Source organism: Giraffa tippelskirchi, chromosome 6 (genome assembly GCF_054371585.1).
Source record: "Giraffa tippelskirchi isolate mGirTip1 chromosome 6, T2T-mGirTip1v1.2.pri, whole genome shotgun sequence".
NCBI lineage: Eukaryota > Metazoa > Chordata > Mammalia > Artiodactyla > Giraffidae > Giraffa > Giraffa tippelskirchi.
In genome coordinates, this window is record NC_137280.1 from 16,792,131 (window position 1) to 16,816,709 (window position 24,579).

The following is a 24,579-nucleotide window of genomic DNA, read 5'->3' on the forward strand; positions in this document are numbered from 1 at the left end:
CAGAAGTCCTTTTCTCCTACTACATTTCAGTTAAGTTCATTTGTGAAATTAAAAAAAAAATAGCTTACAAATTAAATACTTGGAAAGTCAAGTTGGTATGATAAACACTACGGGGAAAACAAGGGGAAATATACTGGATATAGAGTAGCCAGCATCTTGCAGTTAAGCAGGTGTCTGGGTTTTCCCGCTTTTGAGATTCTAGAATGATACTAATGATGTAATAATGAGAATGATACTAAAACTCAGCACTTCATCTCCTGGGGTCAGGGAAGTCTGAAACCTTTCTATAATGATTCTCCTATACCACAGAAACAGAGCCTACATTTCAGGGAGATCCAAAATCAATGTGGAAGTTGAGAGCCATGTCTCCTAACGTACATCAGGAAGCAGATTGGCATCCTTTGTGCTGAAACGGAGATAAACAAAAGCAGGACCATCTGGGGACGTTTCCTGTCCTCCAACTCCCTTCATCTCCTCTTCCCCATGTAACTTTTGAACCTTGATTGTCATCTATCACTTAACATTCTTGACAGTTTCATTTTGCAACAGTTAAGTTATCTTTTCTATATCTATAACCTGCCCCAAATGGGACTGCTTTAAAGTAAAATCAGACCCTCCTCATCTCTGCCTCTTTCTTTCACTTGTGGCTAGTATAGTTGCTTTCTCTTTAAGTTCCTGTTTTAGACGTCAGTGATACTGAGAAAAATGCCCCTTCTCTCAACTCCTAGATTGAAGGCTAAAGAACTGAAAGGTACATTTAGGGTATTTATAAGCTCTGAATTTTCTGGAGTCAATCTCAAAGGGAACTTGGATTTCAGGAGGCTGTAATACAGAAATGTTTATTTTTCAGGCCCAACTAGTGAGTGAGGTTCTCTAAATCAGCAAGATTTTACCCTAAAAGTAATTTTTAATTTTATTCCTTAAAAAACACAGAAAATATATCAAAGACATTACATCCCTGGCTTTCTCAGAAATAGCTTCACTGGTTTGATGTTACCACAGGATCAATACCAAGAATGTAGAGGTTTGTTCACTAAGCTGTGAATGGTACCATGAGCCTCCCAGGAGCTACTGTAGAATGTTGGGCAAAATGTCTCCACTGTAGACTTCTCTGGTGGCCCAGTGGTTAAGAATCCGCCTATCAGTGTAGGACACGGGTTTGATCCCTGCTCCAGGAAGATTCCAGATACCACGGGGCAACTAAGCCCATGAGCCACAACTACTGAGCCCACGTGCCCTAGAGAGCAAGAGAAGCCACTGCAATGAGAAGCCCATGCACCACACGCAACTAGGGAAAACCTGAGAGCAGCAACGAGGACCCACAAGAGCCAAAAAATTCTCCATTGTGAATTCTAGAACTTTCTGAACATTTTATACATGTATATATAAAATCCTGTTTTACACTTGTGGATTTGTTAAGTGCCATCCCTGACTCTTGTAATGAGCCTGCCTTTGAAAATACATGTTTTCCTTCAAGTTATCCCTTCTCTGTGTTTATGGGCTAGAAAAACCAAAGAATGAGGTTTCTTTGGATTGTGTATAAAATAAGAGCTAATCAACTCTGAATGAGGCCTCAAATACTTCTGATGAATAAAGTACATTAAATAAGGTGATAACACTTTTGTCATCTAATTGGATTATGTAGAGTCATTTTATATACCTTTAGATTCTTGGGTAGTTGAGTTCTATGGAAAAGCAATTTCTGGATAAAGTGTTGCAATTTAAAAATAATTTAGCAGTGGTTCAAAAATTAAATTTTGGGGGGATAACGTCTTATAAAATTTCAGATATATTTCTTAAAAATTTTAATGGCAGTTCAAGTTTTGAAGCCTATTTAAATGAACTTTACAATGGTTCTTTTCCTGAAGTACAGGAGACTTAAAAAACACGCGCTTGCTTTTCCCATGGTAACTTGCTTATAGAAGATCGTGTTGGGTTTTTGTTTCTGAGTGTGCCATTCGGTTAAGCCTAGAAAGATGAGAGGACTTGCATTTCCAAGAATAAGGCAGGATGAGGATCAGACCAATCTCCTATCAGAAACAACCAAAAACACTCACTAAAAAAAAAAAAAAAAATTTATAACTTCTTAGAAGCATCAAAGATCAGACAAGATAGTAATAGGTTAAAGCCTCAGATCAAAGGAAAACAAAGTCTCTGAAAGTTAAGTGGTACCCTAAAGCTGTTTTTGAACTAAGGACATTTGCCAATTAGGCCAGTTTGGTTCTTAGGGCTTCTTAGGACAAGGAACATAGAGTTAAAACCTAGAGTCTGCTCCTCTCCTTACTAAAACAGGACAACCCCTCAGAGCAAGGGTGAAACAAAAGTAAATGTGCTGCCTCCCTCAGGTCCTTACACTGGGCAGAGGAGGACAGATGGAAAAGGCAGGGAACTGCCCTGACAAGATATAACTGCAGGTTAGTACTCTCACAGCTTGAAAGCCATATTCATTTGATGATGAAAAATAAATAAATGAAAACAGAGAGAAAAGGAAACCATAATACCATAAAACTCTCTCAAGCTAAAGTGAATTTAGTTTAAAGTGATTTAAAATGTCCCTGTGTGCCTCCTTGTTTTTCAGACACTAAGTTGTGTCTGACTCTGTGACCCCATCGACTGCAGCATGCCAGGCTTCCCTGTCCGTCACTATCTTCTGGAGTTTGCTCAAATTCATGTCCATTGAGTCAGTGATGCTATCTAACTATCTCACTCTCTGTCACTCCCTTCTCCTCCTGCCCTCAATCTTTCCCAGCATCCGGGTCTTTTCCAATGAGTAGGCTCTTTGCATGAGATGGCCAAAGTATCGAGCTTCAACTTCAGCATCAGTCCTTCCAATGAATATTCAGGACCAATTTCCTATAGGATTGACTGATTTGATCTCCTTCCTGTCCAAGGGACTCTCAAGAGTCTTCTCCAGCACCACAATTCAAAAGCATCAATTCTTCGGTGCTCAGCCTTCTTTATGGTCCAACTCTCCCATCCATACATGACTACTGGAAAAACCATAGCTTTGATTACACAGACCTTTGTCAGCAAAGTGATGTCTCTGCTTTTTAATACATTGTCTAGGTTTGTCATAGCTTTTTTTCCAAGGAGCAAGCATCTTTTAATTTCATGATTTTTTACCGTCTGAGTCATATTTGCAAAGCTATGTTTTTTTCCAGTTGTTTCTCTATATTATACTCTGGATAATTTCTCCTGATCTAGATTTTGTTTCTCTAATTTTCTCTTCAGTGTGTCTAAATTGCTTAAACATTTCTATTGAATTTTTAACTTGGTTTATTGTATTTTTTACTTTGAGACATTCTATTTGGTTCTTTTTTAAATTGGCTAAATCACTTTTTATCATTTCCTTTTTTGCATATATTTTCTTTTTTCTCTGAATTTAGTAAGCATAGTTGCTTGTATATGTTGTGTAGTAATTTTAAAATTTCTTTGGAGGTCTCTTTCTTCTAGTTTTCATTCTTGTTAGCATATGTCCTTGTAGGCTTAGTTATTTTTTACTATACACTGTTTATTGTCCTAGAAAACTTGGAATATATACCTGTATCTCTCTCTCTATCCTATCAATGTGGCAAAGCAACTAATAAAAGCAGCAAAATGATTATCACAGAAGTCAGGATGGTGATGTCTCCAGTGCTCAGGAAGAAAGACAAGAGGAGTAGAGTTCTGAGGCCCTGGCAATTCTATTTCTCGGCATGAGTGGAGGTCGCTATTGTTTAATCACTCAGTCATGTCTGACCCCATGGACAGACATGGGGTAGCCTGCTGGGCTCCTCTGCTCAAGGAATTCTCCAGGGAAGAATACTGGAGTGGGTTGCTGTTTCCTTCTCCACTGGATCTTCCTGGCCCAGGGACCAAACCTGCATCTCCTGCATTGGCAGGCAGATTCTTTACCACTGTGCCTCCAGGGGAGCCCAGGGTGGAGGTGACACACGTAATAATTATTTTTAAACCACACATATATTTTACGTACTTTTCCGTAATATCGAATACTTTATAATAATAGAAAATGTAAAAAGTGGAACTTTCTTGGTGGTTCAGGGTTCAGATTCCGTGCTTCCATGCTAGGACCTAGGTTCCATCTCTGGTCTGGGAACTAAGTTCTCACAAGCCATGAAGCATAGCCAAAAAAAAGTAAAAATAAAGATCAAGAAGCCTGGAGATTAAGTGGTATTCAAAGAATATTTACTTAACGAGTAATGAGTTTTTAACAACTGAGAAACAGATTGTCCAATCTGTAGAATATCCCTGCCCCCTTACAGTCTGCTGACATTTGACCTCACCTCTGCTCACCAATGGGCTTCCCAGGTAGCACTAATGGTAAAGCATCTGCTTGTCAGTGCAGGAGATGTCTTATGGTTCGATGCTGGTTCAATTCCTGGGTTGGGAAGATGCCCTGGAAAAGGAGATGGCAACGTACTCCAGCATTCTTGCCACATCATTCCACCATGATAATGATGATGGTGGATATTAATACCATTAATCAAGTTCGAGGCGGCCAATAGAGCAGGTTGTGGGGTGAAGGGAACAGGTAGTGCACTTTTTTTTAAAATTGAAGTATAGTTGATTTACAATGTTTTGTTAATTTCCACTTTATTTTACATTTACTGAGTTTGAGGTATCTGTGGGACATTTAGGTGGTGATTTCTATTAGGGAGTTAGATATTTGGTTTGAAACTGAGGAGAAAAATGAAATGTGAACATGGAGATTTGGCTGCCATAAACATTTATAAAATGGAGTTTAAAACCAGAGAGTATATGGGATAGTCCAGTGGGATAGTCAATATGTTTGTTGAATCTACTTGAAAAGTATGCTTACCTAAGCCTAAGTGCTTTTTCCTTAGCATGTATTTTAGATCTTGAGAAAGAACATCTTCATAAAATATCTTCCTTTATCCAAGATGATTCTGGTCTCTCCTTAGAGTAACTACTAATGGCTCAAGTTCAGGATACAGCTTTAATTTAGAACGTTGGAGTTTACTGGGCTTCCTGGTGGTTCCATGGTTAAGAATCCACCTTGCAATGCAGGGGACTCTAGTTTGATCCCTGGTCCAGGAAGTTCCCAGATTCCAAGGAGAAGCTAAGCCCTGTGCCACAACTACTGAAGCCCATGTGCCTAGAGCCCATGCTCCGCAACAAGGAAATCCACCACAACAAGAAGCCAACACACCACAACATAGAGAGTAGCCCTCACTCACCACAACTAGAGAAAAGCCCACACAAAACAACGAAGACCCAGCGCCGCCAAAAATAAAATTAAAATAAATTAATTAATTAAAAAAAAAAAGAATGTTGGAGTTTAATAAAGTCATTTAAGAATGATAGACATGGGGACTTCCCTGGCTAAGACTCTGAGTTCCCAATGCAGGGGACCTAGGTTCGATCCTTGGTCAGGGAACTAGATCCCATGTGCAACAACAAAGTTCAAAGATTCAAAGATCCTGCATGCTGCAACGAAGACCTGGCACAACCATATAAATAAATATTAAAAAAAAAAAAAAGAATGATAGACTGGAAAATTCTATTAGAGTATTCTGACAGGCGAATCTTGTACTTGAATACTAATTACGTCAAAAGTTTGCACAAAATATTTAATGTAGTAACAAGAGTTCTGAGGAAACCAAGATATGTACTCTTCTAATTGATGCTTTTGAACTGCGGTGTTGGAGAAGACTCTTGAGAGTCCCTTGGACTGCAAGGAAATCCAACCAGATCATCCTAAAGGAAATCAGTCCTGAATATTCATTGGAAGGATTGACGCTGAAGCTGAAACTCCAATATTTTGGCCACCTGATGAGAAGAACTGACTCATTGGAAAAGACCCTGATGTTGGGAAAGATTGAAGGCAGGAGGAGAAGGGGATGACAGAGGATGAGATGGTTGGATGGCATCACCAACTCAATGTACTTGAGTCTGAGTAAACTCCCGGAGTTGGTGATGAACAGGGAGGCCTGGCGTGCTACAGTCCATGGAGTCGCAAAGACTAGGACACAACTGAGCAATTGAATCGAATTGAACTGAACAGATAGAAAATTGGTAAGCAACTTATTAAAAAATTCAGCATAAATAAAAAATTCCTGATATTTAAACTTTTTTAATCTAATACTGTGACTTTCAGTTACATATGCCTTAAGTTTTGGCTTCCCCGATAGCTCAGTTGGTAAAGGATCCACCTGCAATGCAGGAGACCCCAGTTCGATTCCTGGATTGGGAAGATCCCCTGAGACAGGAAAGGTTACCCACTCCAGTATTCTGGCCTGGAGAATTCCATGGACTGTATGGTCCCATACAGTGGGGTCTCAAAGAGTTGGACACGACTGAGCGACTTTCACAGCCACAGCCAGCCACGTCATACGTTTCAGACTTTTTGAAGCCAGAACCATAGAATTATTAGCCCTGGCATGGATCTTAGAGGTCATTATTGACTCCTTTAAGTTCTCAAACAGAGACTAAAGAGAGAGTGCTACGCCATGGGATTGCCACATCATGGCCGCTTGGCCAGGTTCCTCCATCCCTAGATCATTCTTTCCTCTTTACACCATCCTTCCTCTCAGTGGAATCCAATGTTGCTAAAGTTTCAGGATAGAAATGAATCAAACTTCAAATGAGAGGTTTTAATTTATTTATGAATTTAATGCATATCTGTGACACTCAGAGCTAGATAAGAACAAAAAGCCAAGAGTGATTAAGATTCTTCCTTTGCCTCATTCTGTCTCAAGCTTCTTGGCAGAATGAATTATCAGAGTCCCACAAGGACAGACCCAGAGGACAGGACAATGACAAGAGTCTGATCTTGAGTAGGATTGCCAGATTTAGCAAATAAAAATAAGAGGCTGCCCAGTTGCATTTTCCTGGGTTGGGAAGATCGCCTGGAGAAGGAAATGGCTCCCTACTCCAGTCTTCTTGCCTGGAGAATACCACGGACAGAGGAGCCTGGTGGGCTACAGTCCATGGGGTTACAAAGTGTCAGACATGACTGAAAGCGACTTAGCACAGCCCAGTTACATTTGAATTTCAGACAAATTATGAATACTGGTTTTCAGTGTATGTCCCAGCTGTTGTATGGGACAAACTTACACTGAAAAAATGTTTTCATTGTTTATCTGCAATTGGAATTTAACTGGGAGTTGTGTGTTTTATCTGGAAACCCAAATTTGGAAATCAAGGACACAGACTTTCAAGCTCTGAGACACGAGGGAACCAGATCAAGTTGGCCCCACTAGAGGTAGCTGATGTTTTACAAAATTGCCAACTTCACAACAAGGATCTGCTACTCTTTGTGCAACAGTGGAGTTGTCATGCTGTCGCACTGCCACCCACCACATTGTAGTATAACGTGGGCCTGATCTTTCAGGAGATTAGCAAGGATGGTGGTGGAGGCAGTGGGTCATATGAACATGGTCTCCATCTAAGTGTGTTCTAAAGCAGCTGTGTCTTTAACAGTGCAGACCAATTTTGCCAGCAGAGAACCAGAACTCATTATATAATCAGTGATTACAAAACCAAAGCTAAAATGTGGAACAATACAGTGTTCCTTACAGAAAAACATAAAAAAAGAAAAATTCTGCAAGACAGTGTCTCATCCTGGCATCCAAGGTCTGGACTCTGCACACAATCCTCATTGAACAGAAGGCTGAGCATGAAGTCTCAGGAGACAGCAGGGAGCCTTGCCACAAAACCAGGGCTGAGAGATACGGGAGGTGAAACGCCAGCCATGTGACAGCATCTTAGCAGTGTTTGGCCACACACTCAGCAGCAGCAGATGTCATACAACACTAACAGTGACTTTCAAGTTCAGCTACAGTGGTCACAGCAATGCCAACCTTAGACTGTGAGCCTAGGTGTGAAATTATCACCCTGGGTGGCTCAGGGTCCTCAGCTGGAAGTGGTGGGAGTGATGGTAGCAGTGGCAGTGCTGGTGGGAAGAACAACCTGGGGAGGAACACTAATGCATCAACAGTATTGAGGTACATGGGCTTCCCTGGTGGCACAGACACTAAAGAGTCCACCTGCAATGCAGGAGACCGGGTTCGATCCCTGGGTCAGGAAGATCCCTTGGAGAAGGGAATGGCTACCCACTTCAGTACTCTTACTTGGAGAATCCCTGGCGGGCTACAGTCCATTGGGTTGCAAAGAGTTGGACACGACCGAGCCACAAACACTTTGAGTTTTTGCTTTCAAAGGAGAAACACTTGGAAACTATGCAAATACTCCGTTTCTCCTCAAACTTTTGCCTGCTAATTTTAGCAGGATCTTCCCTGCCACAGTTACTCCTGTGGTTTCTAATGGTCAATTTCTATTTTCTTCATTCTTTCTACATTTATTAAGTGGAATTCTTTTGCAAGGAAGAGCTGTCTTTTCTCCTACATTTATGTATTTACTTACTTTTAAAGTATTTATTTTTATTTATTTTATTATTTATTTGCTGCACCTGGTCTTAGTTGCGGCACTTAAGATCTTTGACTTTGCTGTGGCATGCAAACCCTTAGTTGTGGCCTGTGGGATCTAGTTCCCCCATCAGGGAATGAATCCAGTTTCCCTGCATTGGGAGCACAGAGTCTTAGCCACTGGAAAACCAGGGAGGTCCCCATCTATTTATTTATTCAGCTATTTATTTATACCAGGATGGACTCATGGATATTTCTTTTATACTTTGATGCTTTAAGAAATTAATCAAATGTCAAATTATTTCTAAACTAATTCCCTCTTCTCACTCTCATGTTCATTCTCTATGCCTTTCTCTGGTGCTCCAGCTCTGTTGGTACTGTTAACTACAAATTGGCACTTGCCAAGAGCATTTGCCAGCAACCAAGCAACAGCAACATGGGCTTTCCATGTGCCTGTGCTACTGCAGCTGCTGGCCTTGGACACTCCCTGAAGGGGTTTCAGGGTGGAGAGTGAGGCACTCTGTGCTCCAGGGAAACTGGTGGAACAGATCTTTAGATACTGATATTTTCAGGAACTGATTTCATGATCCCAATCCTTGCATCTCCTCCCTGATATCTAGAAAAGCACTAAATCCTTTCATGGTGACATGGCTCCTCATGACTAGCAGAAAACCTTTTGTAAAACAAGTTCTTGATTGCCCTGAACTCCCCCTTCACCAAAATCTTATATATTGACCTTCCCCTACTGCCTCTTTGGAACAGTCTCTCAGAGCTATCTGAGGTGCTGTCACCTGGGCTGCAATCCTCAGTTCAGTTCAGTCGCTCAGTCGTGTCCAACTCTTCTCGACCCCATGAATCGCAGCACGCCAGGCCTCCCTGTCCATCACCAACTCCCAGAGATTACCCAAACCCATGTCCATCGAGTTGGTGATGCCATCCAACCATCTCATCCTCTGTCGTTCCCTTCTCCTCCTGCCCCCAATCCTTCCCAGCATTAGGGTCTTTTCCAGTGAGTCAACTCTTCACATGAGGTGCCCAAAGTATTGGAGTTTCAGCTTCAACATCAGTCCTTCCAATGAACAACCAGGACTGATCTCCTTTAGGATGGACTGGTTGGATCTCCTCGCAGTCCAAGGGACTCTCAAGAGTCTTCTCCAACACCACAGTTCAAAAGCATCAATTCTTCAGCGCTCAGCTTTCTTCACCGTCCAACTCTCACATCCATACATGACCACTGGAAAAACCATAGCCTTGACTAGACGGACCTTTGTTGGCAAAGTAATGTCTCTGCTTTTAAATATGCTATCTAGGTTGGCCCCAAATAAAACATAACTCGCAACTCTCACGTTGTGCTTCTTTTTGGTTGACAGGACCCTGACCCTGAGATTGCAGGACCCTAACCCTGAGATTGGTCTGGCTGTTGAGCCTCTGCTCTGAAGAAATGGGAATGAGTTCACAGGGAGCCACGGTTCCAAGGAAGCCTCTTCATGCTGGGCTTGCGGACAGGTACTGCTAAGGTGTGTTCTCAGTGCTGCCTTGACTCTCCTGGAATGAGGGCACTGAAGCCCTGAGGTTCAGGAGGGTGGAAAGAGGGGAATCCTCACCTCCAGCCATGACGGGCAGGAAAGAGGAAAGGAGTGCTGAGGAAAGCCCGGAGGTTGCGAATGTCTTAACACCTGGCGTGTCTCAAGTCATGTGGCTCAGGTCTGGAGAGAACATGATTACTCAGGTCAAAGTCTCTGTAGAAAACCAGGCATTGGCTGGGGTTAATCTCAAGGCCGCCTCTATAATGGGTATCTGTTTACTCTCTGTGTTGGTCCTGATTTGGACATGCGAGGACAAGGTGATTATTTGGGTGAAAGGTCTCCTTCATGAAACGGTCCACTTTGAATAGCAGAAAACAACCTCTTTTCTTCCAAGTACCCTTGACAAATGTTCCTTTTATAAGGGGTCACACTGGGACTTGGTCATCCAGCCAAAATTGGATTCAAGGGGTGAATAAGTCTTATCGACCATCCGTGTATCCACAGATCACCTTTACAGTTTTGAACTTGACCTTGTGCATGGCTGTCCTCCTGAGTCAGAAGTCCTCCAAGGAGCACAGGTGACTGTCTTGTCGAGAGAGAAGAACCTCTCACTACAGGCTTAGAGTTCTTCATAGACGGAATGCCCCCTCCGCGTGGCCTGTTAGTCTCACTTTTGCAGGAAACATAAGGCTTTTCCTCTGGGGAGGAAATCAGGGCAAGGCAGAATTATACTCTGTAGAAACTTTGGCTTTCTTAGCATCCAGTATACTGGTGTCTGTGTGTTTCCGCCTGTTCCTTGCTGAATCTCATCTATGTACCAGGCCCCCATGAAGAATGCTTTTCCATCATAGTGAAGCTTTCAGAAGTACTGTTAGCCCACTTTCCACATAAAGAAACTGAGATCTGGAAGTTCCCATCACGAGGGAGGGCAGGGCTAGGAATGAGATCTCTCTGGCTCCAAGTTCAAGCCTCCCTCCACCAGGCCCCATCACCTTTGGGGAGGAGTATGTCCAGTTTAAGCCCTTCTTTCATTCCCTGTCCTTGCAATCCTCAAATGTTGTGCATTTGAAATTTCTTTCTCGGCTTTAGGTCTTGGGTCTCAACTCCACAGTGCCTGCAGGAATGTACACACGGCCTTTCAGGGAGGTTCTTTTCTCAAAAAGTCCAGACTCTTCAGTGATATAGTTGGTGGATGGGGAGTCAGAACCTCAGAGTTTAATGTTTCCCCTGAGTGAACTCCAGAGTAGCAGGATTGGGGCAGAGCACTCCCAATCTGCATATTTTATAATAATAAATTCTAGTTTGTATTTCTTGAGCATTTACAAACTGCCGGGCATTGTTGTAGGCTTCCTTGGTGGCTCAGTGGTAAAGAATCTGCCTGCCAATGCAGGAGATGCAGGTTTGAGCCTGGGGTCAGTAAGATCCCCTGGAGGAGAAAATGGTAACCCACTCCAGTATTCTTGCCTGGAGAATCCCATGGACAGAGGAGCTTGGCAGGCTACAGTCTTTGGGGTTGCAAAGATTCGAACACAACTTAGTGATTAAATATCAGCAGCAACAAGGCATTGTTAGAATCACCTGATACACGTTATTTTCCCTTAGTACTTCCTACAACCCCAAAGAACAGGTCCCCAATTTCTTATTCAGATTCTACACAGGTCCCTGGTATGCTTCAGAATTCAAAATGGTTCACATTTGTGAGAGACAAATCAGTGCATATACTGGATTATTGATAACATCCCCATAATATCCATCTGTTATCAAACACACTGATGTTTCTGCAGCAAACTTCCAGATAATCATGTTTAATGGGATAAATGAAAACTACGTCTCACAGTATTAATTCAGGTCAGGTTTTGCCATCAAATGAATTTCGTACAAGTTTACAAAAAACTCTGTTCTTTGGATCCCTTTGGATTTCAGAATTGCTACAAAGGGATTGTGGATCTATAATATTATAATTCCTACTATACAGGTGAGAAAACTGAGGTTTAGCTCCATGAAGAGCCTATCCACGGTCACACCGAGAGGGACAGGGCCAGCGTTTGGACTCAGTCTGCTTCTGTTCAGCCCATTGCATGTGATCACCTCAGCTTGACAGCAAACCTTCATGTGGCAGGAAATAAAGTACTCAAACCTGCCCTACTTCCGTGCCACTTTAGAAACTAGTCATGGGTGACATTCACATTCCTTTTTAATGGGAGTGATTAATACATGTTCTTGTAAATTGGTAGGCCAGAGCACATATGGGAACACCTTCTCAAAGAGATGAGTGAAACCAAACTCCACGCATGCTTGGGGAGGGGAGGAGAAGGGTGTGTGACTTTCTCAGTCTTGCTAAGGAAATCTGCTGTCCTTTCTATTTTTTCCAGTTGTGTGTGCTTTCTTCTTTGGTTCCACTTCTGCTCTGATGAATGGACTACCCGACCTCGGCTTTCTGTTCTCATGGGCTCCAGGAGCTCTTGGCATTTCCACTGCTGCTTCCCCTGCTGCTCTGTTTCTTTTGAGCCTCTTCCTCTTTCCTTAGGTTGGGTCTCTCTTGACCATGTTATTGGCTCCACTGGTCAAGATCCTCACCAATCCTCTCATCTGCTGGTGCGAACCCAGTCACACAGCCACCTGCTAACTGAATAGCAGAGAAATAGTATAATTTCCCAGGCAGTGGTAAAGAGTCTGCTTGCCAATGCAGGAGATGCAAGAGATGAGGGTTTGATACCTGGGTTGGAAAGATTGCCTGGAGGAGGACATGGAAACCCATTCCAGTATTCTTGCCTGGAAAATTCCATGGATAGAGGAGCCTGGCAGGCTACAGTCCATGGGGTCGCAGAGAGTTGGACACGACTGAACGACTGAGCACACACACAGAATAATTTCACATAAACACCCTCAGTCTCATTCTAGAACTGAAAGTTTGACATTCTTACTGTTTGAGGGGATCGTAGAGGACAGAAATGAGGTGTCTCTGTGTGTTACTGCTGCTTTGCCAAGGCTCCCGCCTCCTCCAAGTCACCAAGAATGTGAATACCTAGCCAGCTACTTAGCAAGACATCAGCTTCCAGGGAGCAGAGGAGAAAAGCAGAGACACACTGACGTTTTGGCACTTGAATCTCTGCATTTTAACTTAACTTGGCCTTAAGTTATCATCATGGGCCATCCCCTCTGGATAATGAGGAGAGGTTGTGGTGAATTTACACGCATTTGGTTAACTTCATCTTTATATTTTTTTGAAAAAGTATATTGTCCTTCTTCGGAGATGTTTGAAGCATGTCCAAATTTTGGTGGGGCACAGCAATTGCTAGTATTTATTCAGGTTATTTTGGAGAATGGAAAGGCTACCCATTCCACTATTTTGGCCTGGAGAATTCCATGGACGGTATAGTCCATGGGGTCGCAAGTGTCAGACATGACTGAACAACTTTCACATTCAGGTTGTTTGGTGGAGTCTGACATGGGCAGTATGCAGGTCAGGAAGCAACAGTTAGAACTGGACATGGAACAACAGACTGGTTCCAAATAGGGCAAGGAGTATGTCAAGGCTGTATATTGTCACCCTGCTTATGTAACTTATACGCAGAGTACATCATGAGAAACGCTGGGCTGGAGGAAGCACAAGCTGGAATCAAGATTGCTGGGAGAAATATCAATAACCTCAGATATGCAGATGACACCACCCTTATGGAAGAAAGTGAAGAAGACCTAAAGAGCCTCTTGATGAAAGTGCAAGAGGAGAGTGAAAAAGTTAACTTAAAACTCAACATTCAAAAAACAAAGATCATGGCATACGGTCTCATCACTTCATGGCAAAATGGGGAAACAATGGAAACAGTGACAGACTTTATTTTTGGGGGCTCCAAATTCACTGCAGATGGTGACTGCAGCCATGAAATTAAAAGACGCTCCTTGGAAGAAAAGCTATGACCAACCTAGACAGCACATTAAAAAGCAGAAGCATTATTTTGCTAACAAAGGTCCGTCTAGTCAAATCTATGATTTTTCCAGTAGTCATGTATGGATGTGAGAGTTGGACTATAAAGAAAGCTGAGCGCCGAAGAATTGATGCTTTTGAACTGTGGTGTTGGAGAAGATTCTTGAGAGTCCCTTGGACTGCAAGGAGATCCAACCAGTCCATCCTAAAGGAGATCAGTCCTGAATATTCATTGGAAGGGCTGATGCTGAAGCTGAAACTCCAATACTTTGGCCACCTGATGTGAAGAACTGACTCATTTGAAAAGACCCTGATGCTGGGAAAGATTGAAGGCGGGAGGAGAAGAGGACGACAGAGGATGAGATGCTTGGATGGCATCACCGACTCAATGGACAAGAGTTTGAGTAAACTCCAGGAGTTGGTGATGGACAGGGAGGCCTTGTGTGCTGCAGTCCATGGGGTCGCAAAGACTTGGACACGACTGAGTGACTGAACTGAACTGAACTGACATGGGCAAAGGAAAACTAAATTAGAAATGGATCAGCCCTCTTTTAAAAATTTTATTATTCCACAGTGACCTCTCCTTGCGACATCCTGTTTACCCTTGATGATCTTATGAAAGATATTCTTTTGTTCTTCAATTTATGAGAAAACAAACCATGGAAAGTAACAGGAACACCACTGATTTTCATTAAGGGCTGATGAATACTCGGGTCAAATCTATTAATTATAGAGATCAAAGGAGAATCATACATTTTCACTCTAAGTTCTTTTTTTTTTCTTCAGAAGAATAGAACCCAGTGAAACCAAGTATTTCCTAACCCAGTAAAGAAATCTGTGACCATCTGTCCTATGAGCTAATTTACTTAGAGTTTTGTGCTTAAATTACATGTGGTCTGGTGGGTCTTGCCCTCCCTAGGCTTTTTTTTTTAACCAGTTCAAGCCAGTGAAATCAATACCAGCAAATATTTTCACGGGTACAGTTTTTTCTGACCATGAAGCTCATTTCTTTGTTTACCTTCTGTGGTCACTACATATTCCCAGATTCACTGGTTCCCATCAAAGCCTCTCTTCTCCCACCTTTGATTCTAGCTCATGTTTTCTGCCCTCAACATGGCAACTTTTGGTGACTCATGGTTTTATATTCAGCTTCCTTGATTTCTTACTCTGTACACTGTCCCTCTGTGATTATCCAATGCTATGACTTGATTGATCACCTAGGAGCTAGAGAATCCAATGTGCATCCATCCCTGTTAAGCTCTAGAGCTCAGAACTCAACAGCCTCTTCTTGGATTCTGTTAGGATATTCCACAAGCATCTCAAACTCAATATGCCCCAAAGCATACTTATCATTAACAACTGCCCTTCTCTCCATCACTGCCAACACCCTCCTCCTCCTCCTCCTCCTCCTCAAACCTGTTCTGACTTCAAGGTCAATGGATGGTCTCATCATTTATCCATCTCCTAAACCAGAGTCATGTTCAGGTCATCCTTCATGACTTTGTCATCCTTCAAATTCAACTAGCTCTTCTTCCCAGCCATGCTCTTCAGTCCCTCTACTTCCCAACTAGCTTTGGGAGCCAATCCCTTCTTCATCCCACTGCCATTGTCTTGGTGTAGACCCTCCTCCCTCACTTGAACTCCAAGACCACGAGGCACTAATTTCTACAGCCCTGGGTTAGCCTCACTCCCATCCATCCTAACCCTCACCTCAGAGTAGCCTTCACACATGCGTTCCACTGGAGCTAATTTTCTCAAACACAAATTTTTCGTTTTCACTTCCTTAAAGCTCTTCAAGTATCCCTCTTCATTTACAAAATAAAGTCTTGTCTCCTTAGCACCATATTCCAGGCCTCCCATGTTTTGGCCCCATCGTCTGCCTCTTCTCTTGCCACATCTTGCCTTGTATGTTTAGATAATTTGACACTTCTCACTGATCCTTGAACCTAGCAAGTGGCTTTAAATCTTTGGGTCTCTGGGAACTTCCCTAGCAGTCCAGTGGTTAAGACTCCACACTTTCAATGCAGGGGCTGCAGGTTCGATCCCTGGTTGGGGAACTAAGATCCCACATGCCATATGACGACAAGGTAAATAAAAATAAAAATAATAAAAATAAAAACAATAAAAATAAAAACAAATGTTTATAAAAAAAAAAACAAAAACAACGCTTTGGGTCTCGGTACATGAGATTCACTCTCCTAGAATTCTCTTTCCCCTCCTCCACTAGAAGACACCTACAAGGTCATTCAGTAAACATCAACAGGGGTCTGTTATGTACCTTAAGACTGTGCCAGACAGTGAAGACAAAAATGCGAAGGCATGGTTCTTTCTCTAACCATCCAGTTAAATATCACTTCTTGAAACTTTCTTTATATATCCCCTAGGCAGCCCCACCACCTGTGCATAGCAGATCACTTCTTCTTTCTGCTTTGTGTATACGTTTTTCACAGCACGTATGTGATATCATTTTTGTTTGTCTTCCTGGGCTCAGAACACCCATAGCTTCAGAGAGAGGAAGTGAGTAGTTTAAAGACTATGTAGCCACTGACATCTGTGCGGTAGGCAGAATTCTAAAATGGCCTCTCAAGATTCCTGACCCTTAACAAATTCTATGATGCTTATGCATCTTAGATAATGTTCTGGAAACACAGTCAAAGTTGCAAAAATATTAGTATTCTTAGAGAGTTCTCCAAAAGAATTGTTTGTTAGTAAGACAGTCTCTCCTGATCGCTCTCCTGAGCTAGTCACTGTCTCTCACCACAATGAAGTGTTAATATATAGAGATGTCTGTGTTTAGGGTTGATAGTATTAGTCCAGATCATAGTTACGGCATGAGGATTCTCTAGTTGTGGTGCACAGGCTTAGCTGCTCTGCAGCATGTGGAATCCTAGTTCCTCGACCAGGGATGAAACTTGCCTCCCCTCCATTGCAAGGTAGATTCTTTTTTTTTTTTTGCAAGGTGGATTCTTAACCACTGGACCACCAGGGAGCTCTCAGCAAAATATTATTTGATTGAATGATAAAGACAAATTCGGAATTGTTGCTTTAGTTATTTAATCAACCATATTCGAATTCCTAGTAATAGGAGGGATATTATGACCTATAAGTAAAAATAAAGGAAGTACATACATGTAACAGGTGATGAGATTTTGTTTTATTTATGTTTTGCTCTGAAATCGTATGGGAGACTCAGTTACTAATAGTTGACAGAGGGAGATTAAAAAGAATCCTGCTGTAACTGTTGCTGCTATAGTTTGTACTTACATAACGTATTTAATTATAAGTATGATAATCAATATTGACTTGTCATTGGGACATTTGGCAACTATCTTTAGACAAAGGTTCCAGAGGGATCCTTGGTTATCATCCAGGGGTCTAATAGAATGTTAATTCTCCGAGCTACGTTTCAACCTCAAGAGATGTCCCCTGGCTGATCTTGCCTTTTAACAAGAGGAAATAGGAGAAAACTTTCTTTCAGAAGCAAACCTCCGGTGAAAAGTGATAAGGAATTCCATATGATACACAGCACTAGCTCTATTCTGAATCACAAGTCTTACATTAAACTTTTTTCTTCAAGTTTTATAGAGATATAATTGACCAATAGCTCTGTATAAGTTTAAGGCGTGTAGCATAATGATTTGGCTCATACATCATGAAATGATTACCACAGTAAGTTTGGTGAATATTCATCATCTCATATAGATATAAAATTAAAGAAATAAAAAATGTATATAGTTTTCCTTGTGATGAGGACTCTTAAGATTTACTTGCAACAATTTCTATACTAAATATATAGCAGCATTAATTATATACGTTATATTGGTATTTATTTATCTTATAGTGGGAATTTTGTGAATGCCTTCATCCAGTTCTCTTACCCAAACCTCCTGCCCTTGATAACCACAAATATGATCTCTTTTTCTATAAGTTTGCTCCTTCGTTTCTGAAATATAATTGACCTATAACATTATGTTACTTCTTGGGACACAACATAGTGATTTGATATTTCTATGCAATTCAAATTATCACCATGATAAATCTGATGATACATTATGATATGTTTCCAAAGATACCACATAATTATTGACTATATTCCCCACATTGTACATTTCATATCCGTGATTCATTTATTTTGCAACTGGAAGTTTGTAGTTCTTAATTCCCCTCATTTAATTCTCTCCTCCCCCTTCTCCTTTCCTCTCTGGCAACCGCCTGTTTGTTCTCTGCATCTATAACTCTGTATTGTTCTGTTTGTTCATTTGTTTTATTTTTGAGATTTCACATGTAGGTGAAACCATACAGTATTTGTCTTTCTCTGATTTACTTAAAATAACTCCCTCCAGATCTATCCATATTGTTACAAGTGACAAGACGTAATTCTTTTTTTTGGCTGAGTAATATTCCGTTTAATGTGTATGTATCTGTGTATGTGTATATATATGTGTGTGTATACATATATATGTCATATCTTCTTTATCCATTCATCTCTGGATGGGCACTTAGATTGCTTCTACATTTTGGCTATTATAAAAAATGCTGTTATAAACCTAAGGGTGTGTGCATTTTTTCTAAATAGAGATTTCATTTTCTTCAGATAAATATCCAGGAGTGGACTGCTGGATTATGTGATACTTTCTTTTAAAATTTTTTTGAGGAATCTCTGTTCTCTTTTTCATAATGGCTGAACCAATTTATATTCCCATCTATAGTTCTGTTTTCTCTACATCCTCACCAACACATGCTATTTTTTGTCTTTTGATAATATCCATTTTGACAAATATGAAATACCTCATTGTGGTTTTGATTTGCATTTCTCTAATGATTAGTGATGTTGAGCATCTTTTAATGTGTCTGCTGGCCATCTGTATGTCCTCTTTGGAAAAATGTTTATTCAGATCTTCTGTTCATTTTTAATCACATTGTATAGTTTTTTTTTGAAGTTGAGTTGTATGAGTTCTTTGTATATTTCGAACATTAATCCTGTCAGATATATCCTTTGCAAATATCTTATCCCACTTAGTAGATAGGGTTTTTGTTTTGTCGAGAGTTTCCTCCACATGACCATGTGAAAGTTTTTAGTTTGATGTAGTCCTATTTGTTTACTTTTCTTTCCCTTGCCAAAGGGGACATATACAAAAAATATTACTAAGACTGATGTCAAAGAGTGTAATGCTTATATTTTCTTCTAAGTCTAATGGTTTCAAGCCTTACATTTAAGTTTTTAACTCATTTTGAATGTATTTTTGTATAAGAGAATAGTCTAGTTTGATTCCTTTGCACATAGCTGTCCAGTTTTCCCAACACCATTTATTAAAGAGGCTGTCTTTTTCCATTTATATATTCTTGCCTACTCTATGGTACGTTAATTGCCCATACAAAAGTAAGTTTATTTCTGGTCTCTCTATTCTGTTTCACTGATCTGTGTGTCTTCTTTTGTGCCAGCATCATATTGTTTTTATTACTGTAGCTTTGCAGTATAGTTTGAAGTCAGAGTGTGTGTTACCACCAGTTTTATTCTTTCTTAAGATTGTTTTGGCTGTTTTGAGTCTTATGTATTTCCATACAATTATTAGAATTACTTGTTCTAGTTCTGTGAAAAATGTCATTGGTATTTTGATAGAGTGCATGGAATCTTTGGATTACTTTGACGAGTGTGATCACTAGAATACAATTAATTCTTCCAGTCCAAGATATATCTCCCATCTGTTTGTGTCATCTTCAATTTTTCTTATCAGTGTCTTACAGTTTTTTGAAAACACTCTTTTACCTCATTCATTAGGTTTATTCCTAGATGTTTCATTCTTTTTGATGCAACTGTAAATGAGATTGTTTTCTCAATTTCTTCTTTTTATTATTTACTTTTATTTATTTATTTTATTTTTGGCTTGCTGTGCTGGCTTTTCTCTAGTGGCAAGCAAGGGCTACTCTCTTGTTGCAGTGTGTGGGTTTCTCACTGCGGTGGCTTCTCTTGTTGCAGAGAATTGGCTCTAGGGCATGGAGGCATCAGCAGTTGTGGCATGTAGGCTCAGTAGTTGTGGTTCCCAGGCTCAAGAGCTGTGGTGCATGGGCTTAGTTGCTCCATGGCATGTGAGATCTTCCTGGATCAGGGGTCAAACCTGTGTCTCCTTCACTGGTAGGCACATTCTTTACCACTGAGCCACCAGCAAAGTCCCTTAATTTCTTCTTCTGATAGTTTTTTGTTAGTATATAGAAATGCAACATATTCTGTATATTAATTTTGTATCCTGCAACTCTCAAATTCATTGATGAGTTCTAGTAGCTTTTTGGTAACATCTTTAGGAATTTCTATGAATAGTATCATGTCATCTGCAAACAGTGACAATTTTACTTCTTCCTCTTCAATTTGGATTTCTTTTATTTCTTTTTCTTCTCTGATTACTGTTGTTAGGATTTCCAAAACTATCTTGAATGAAAGTGGAAATATCCTCATCTTATTCCTGTTCTTAGAGGAAATGCTTCCAGTTTTTCACCATTGTCTATGATGTTAGCTTTGGGCTTGTCATATGTGGCTTTTAGGATGTTGAGAGTTTTTATCATAAATGGATGTTGAATTTTGTCAAAAGCTTTTTCTTTATCTATTCAGATGATCATATGATTTTTATTTTGCAGTTTGTTAGCATAGTGTATCACACTGATTGATTTATGATTGTTGAAACATCCTTGCATCCCTGGGATAAATTCCACTCAATCATGGTGTATGATCTTTTGAAAGCGAAAGTGTTAGTCACTCAGTCATGTCCAACTCTTTGCAATTCCGTGGACTGTAGCCAGGCAGACTCCTCTGTTCATGAAATCCTCCAGGCAAGAATACTGGTGTGGGTAGCCTTTCCCTTCTCCAGGGGATTTCCCCGACCTGGGGAAGATCTCCTTTTATATGCCATTAAATTCTATTTGGTAATATTTTGAAAAGGATTTTTGTGTCTATGTTCATCAGTGATATTAGTCAGTAATTTTCCTTTTTTGTGTTATCTTTGTCTAGTTTTGGTGTCAGGGTGATGCTGGCCTTGTATTAATAGAATGAGTTTGGAAGAAATTCTTCCTCTGCTATTTTTTGGAATAATTTGAGGATAGGTGTCGATTCTTCTCTGAATGTTTGCTGGATTTTACCTGTGAAACCATCTGATTCTGGATTTTTGTTTGTTGGCAATTTTTCTTTTTTGTAACTAAATTTCATTACTAGTAATTGCTCTGTTCATATTTTTTATTTCTTCTTGATTCAGTCCTAGAGGATTATACATTTCTAGGCATTTCTTCTAGGTTACCCATTTTATTGGCATACAATTGTTCATAGGGATATCATGATATCCTTTGAATTTCTGTGGCGTTGGCTGTGGTGGCTGTGATGTTTTTGTTTCTGACTTTATCTTCTTATCTTGATGAAAAGAAAACCTTCTGGAAAAGGTTTGTCCATTTTGTTTATCCATTCAAAGAATCAGCTTAGCTTCATTGATCTTTTTTTTTTTTTTGTCTCTATCTCATTTATTCCTGCTCTGATCTTTATGATTTCTTTTCTTCTATAGATTTTGGTTGTTTATTCTTTCTCTGGTTCCTCTAAGTGTAAGGTTATGGTTTTTATTTGAGATTTTTCTTGTTTGCTGAGGTAGGCTTGTATCACTATAAACTTCACTCTTAGAAACTACTCTTGCTGTGTCCCCTAGATTTTGGATCATTGCATTTTCATTTTCATTTGTCTCAAGGTATTTTTGTTTGTTTCCTTATTTTGCTTGTTTGACTTCTTCAGTGTTCCATTGGTTATTTAGTAGCATACTGTTTGGCCTCCATGTGTTCGTGTTCTGCAGTTTTTTCCCCCCTGTGGTTGAATTCTAGTCTCAAAGCATTGTGGTCAAAAAAGTTAATATGACTTCAGTTTCTTAAATTTACTGAGAATTGTTCTGTGGCCAAGCACGTGATCTAGCCTAAAGAATTTTCCATGTGCATTTGAGAACAATGTGTATTCTGCTGCTTTTGGATGGAATGTTTTATATTTATGAAACTATTCTGGCTTTCTTTTCACTTCCATTTACATGGAATACCTTTGTCCATCCCCTCACTTTCTACCTGTGTGTCTTTAAAGTGAGTCTTTTGTAGGTAGTTTATATGTGGGTCTTTCTTTTGTAACTATTCAGCCACACTAGGTTTTTTACTGGAGTATTTAGCCCATTTACTTTAAGAGTTAACTATTGATGGGAAATGTACTTATTGCTATTTTGGTAATTGCTTTGAGGTTGTTTTTGTAGTTCTTTCTTGTTCCTTTCTTCTTTTGCACTCTTCTCTCATGATTTGATGACAATCTTTAGTGTTACGTTTGGATTCTTCACTCTTTTTCCTGTGTGTATCTATTATAGATTTTTGGTTTGTGATTAGCATGAAGTTTATATATATATATAAACTTATGTATGTATACAATTGTAAATTGCTGATCTCTTAATTTCTAATGTATTTTAACAACTTTGAATTTTTACTCTTCCCCTCCCCTTTTACTGTTCTCAACATCATATCTTACATCTTTTTGTCTTGTGTCTCTTTTAACTACTTATTGTGGATATAGATGACTTTACTACTTTAGTCTTTTAACCTTCCTACTAGGTTTATACCAAGTTGATTTACCTTCTTTACTGTATATTTGCCTTTACCAGCAAGACTTTTCCTTTCATAATTTTTATATTTCTCATTTCTTTTCTGCTCAGAGCAGTTCCTTTAACATTTCTTATAAAGCTGGTTTGGTGGTGCTGAACTCTCTTAGCTTTTCCTTTTCTGTAAAGCTCTTTCTCTCCATCATTTCTGAATGAAAGCCTTGCTGGGTAGAGTATTCTTGGTTGTAGTTTTTTCCCTTTTATCACTTTAAACATATTGGGCCGCTCCCTTCTGGCCTGCAGAGTTTCTCCTGAAAAATCAGCTGATAGCTTTATGGGCATTCCCTTGTACATAACTTGTTGCTTTTTCCTTTGCTGCTTTTAAGATTCTTGCTTTATATTTAATTTTTGTTATTTTAATTACAATGTATCTTGGTGTGGCCCTCTTTGGGTTGATTCTGTTTGGGGTTTTCCAAAGTCTCCTGTGTTGCAGGCAGATTCTTTACCACTGAGCCACCAGGGAAGCCCTGTTTGGGATTGCCTATGCTTCCTGGACCAGGATGTCTATTCCCTTTCCCAAGTTAAGAAACTTTCCAGTAATTATGTCTTCAAATATGTTCTCTGTCCCTTTATCTCTCTTCTCCTTCTGAGACTCCTATGATATGAATGTTAGTACACTTGATGTTGTGGGTCCTGGGGGTCCCTGGAGGCAAGGCCTATGGTCTGGGAGCTTGTGTTGGTCTTCTGCTGAGTGGGGCCAAGTCCTGGGTCCTCTGGTGGATGGCACTGTGTCCCAGAGCAGCTAGTTTGCTGGTGAGTGGGCCTCCGTCCCCACCTGGCTAGCTGCTTGACCTGAAGTGTTCCAGTACTGGTGTTGACAAGCTGGTGGGTGGGGTCATGACCTAGTGCTAAGTTAGAGAGGGGATTCCAAAATAGTGCTTGGTAGCTCCAGAGTCCTCTTGGTAGAATAAGTTTCTCCAAGTGACTTCTGCCCATGTCTGTGTCCCCAGGGTGAGCTCCAATTGCCTCTGTTTCTCTGGGAGGCTCTCCAAGATCAGAAGGTGTGTCTGATCCAGGATTCTTTCAATTTACAGCTTCTTCTCTGAGTCTCAGAATGTGTGAGATTGTGTGTGTGCCCTTTAAGAATAGAGTTTGTATTTCTCACAGTTCTCTGGCCCTCCTTAAAGTAAGCCCCACTAGTCTTCAAGGCCAAACATTTTGGGGGTTTGTCTTCCTGATATAGAGCCACAAGGCTGGGGAGCCTGCTGTGGGGCTTGTACCCTTTGATCCTTAGGAGAACCTGTGCAATTGTAATTATCCTCCCATTTGTGGACCACCTACCTGGGTATATGGGTCTTGATTATACCATGTCTCCAGTCCTACTACTTATCCTGTTGTGGTTTCTTCTTTATAGTTGTAGGAAATCTCTTCCACTAGGCTTCAGGTCTTTCTTCTTAATAATTTTGCTGTAAATATTTGTGATTTTGGTGTGCCTGTGGGAGGAGGTGAGCTCAGGGTCTTCCTAGTCCACCATCTTGGCCACTCCTTCTAAGTTAAGCTTTTCAGTTCAGAGTAGAAGACTGTTCACCAAGCAGTCTCTGATAACCACACTCTTTGAGCAACAGTTTGTGAAGAATGAGGTCCAGGAAGAGTGACTAGTTAACTTGTGTGTGTGTGTGTTGTGTTGTTGTTTCTGTGCTTCTGGGTGGGTAGGAATGTAGATTAAGGGGTTAAACAACTCCTACTGACCCACACCTGCTCCCAGCAGACACTGGCTGTCCCAGGGTGGAGTAAGGACAACGGAGGGTCTTGGCATGATTATTAGTGTCCCAAGGGAGAAAAAAGCCCCATGTCACTTACAATGTCTCAGCTTTACCTTCTACAGGAGGAGAGAAACTAGTAGTCTTGTGCAGGGAGTAGAGAGAGGTGTCAGTGATCATCAGGGGAGAGAAAGGAGAGGCTAAATTTTCTAGGTTCCTAAAGATATAAGGACCTCAGATAGGCCTCGAACCCTACTCTTCCACAGGGACGACCACAGCTAGAACGGCCTGGGAAGCTATAGCTCCTTCATTGCCTATTCTTCCAGATGCTGGGGTCAAAAAACAGACACAGGCAAAATACCAGGTCCTGGGAGATCCTTGCTTCAT

The 24,579-nt window shown here is 40.6% G+C and overlaps 1 long non-coding RNA gene across 1 annotated transcript in view; it reads right to left on the minus strand.

The window, feature by feature from the left end:
* LOC145511037 (uncharacterized) overlaps positions 1–24,579 on the minus strand; it is an 87,030-nt gene that overhangs the window by 15,312 nt on the left and 47,139 nt on the right. The gene's annotated exons all lie outside the window — the stretch shown is intronic.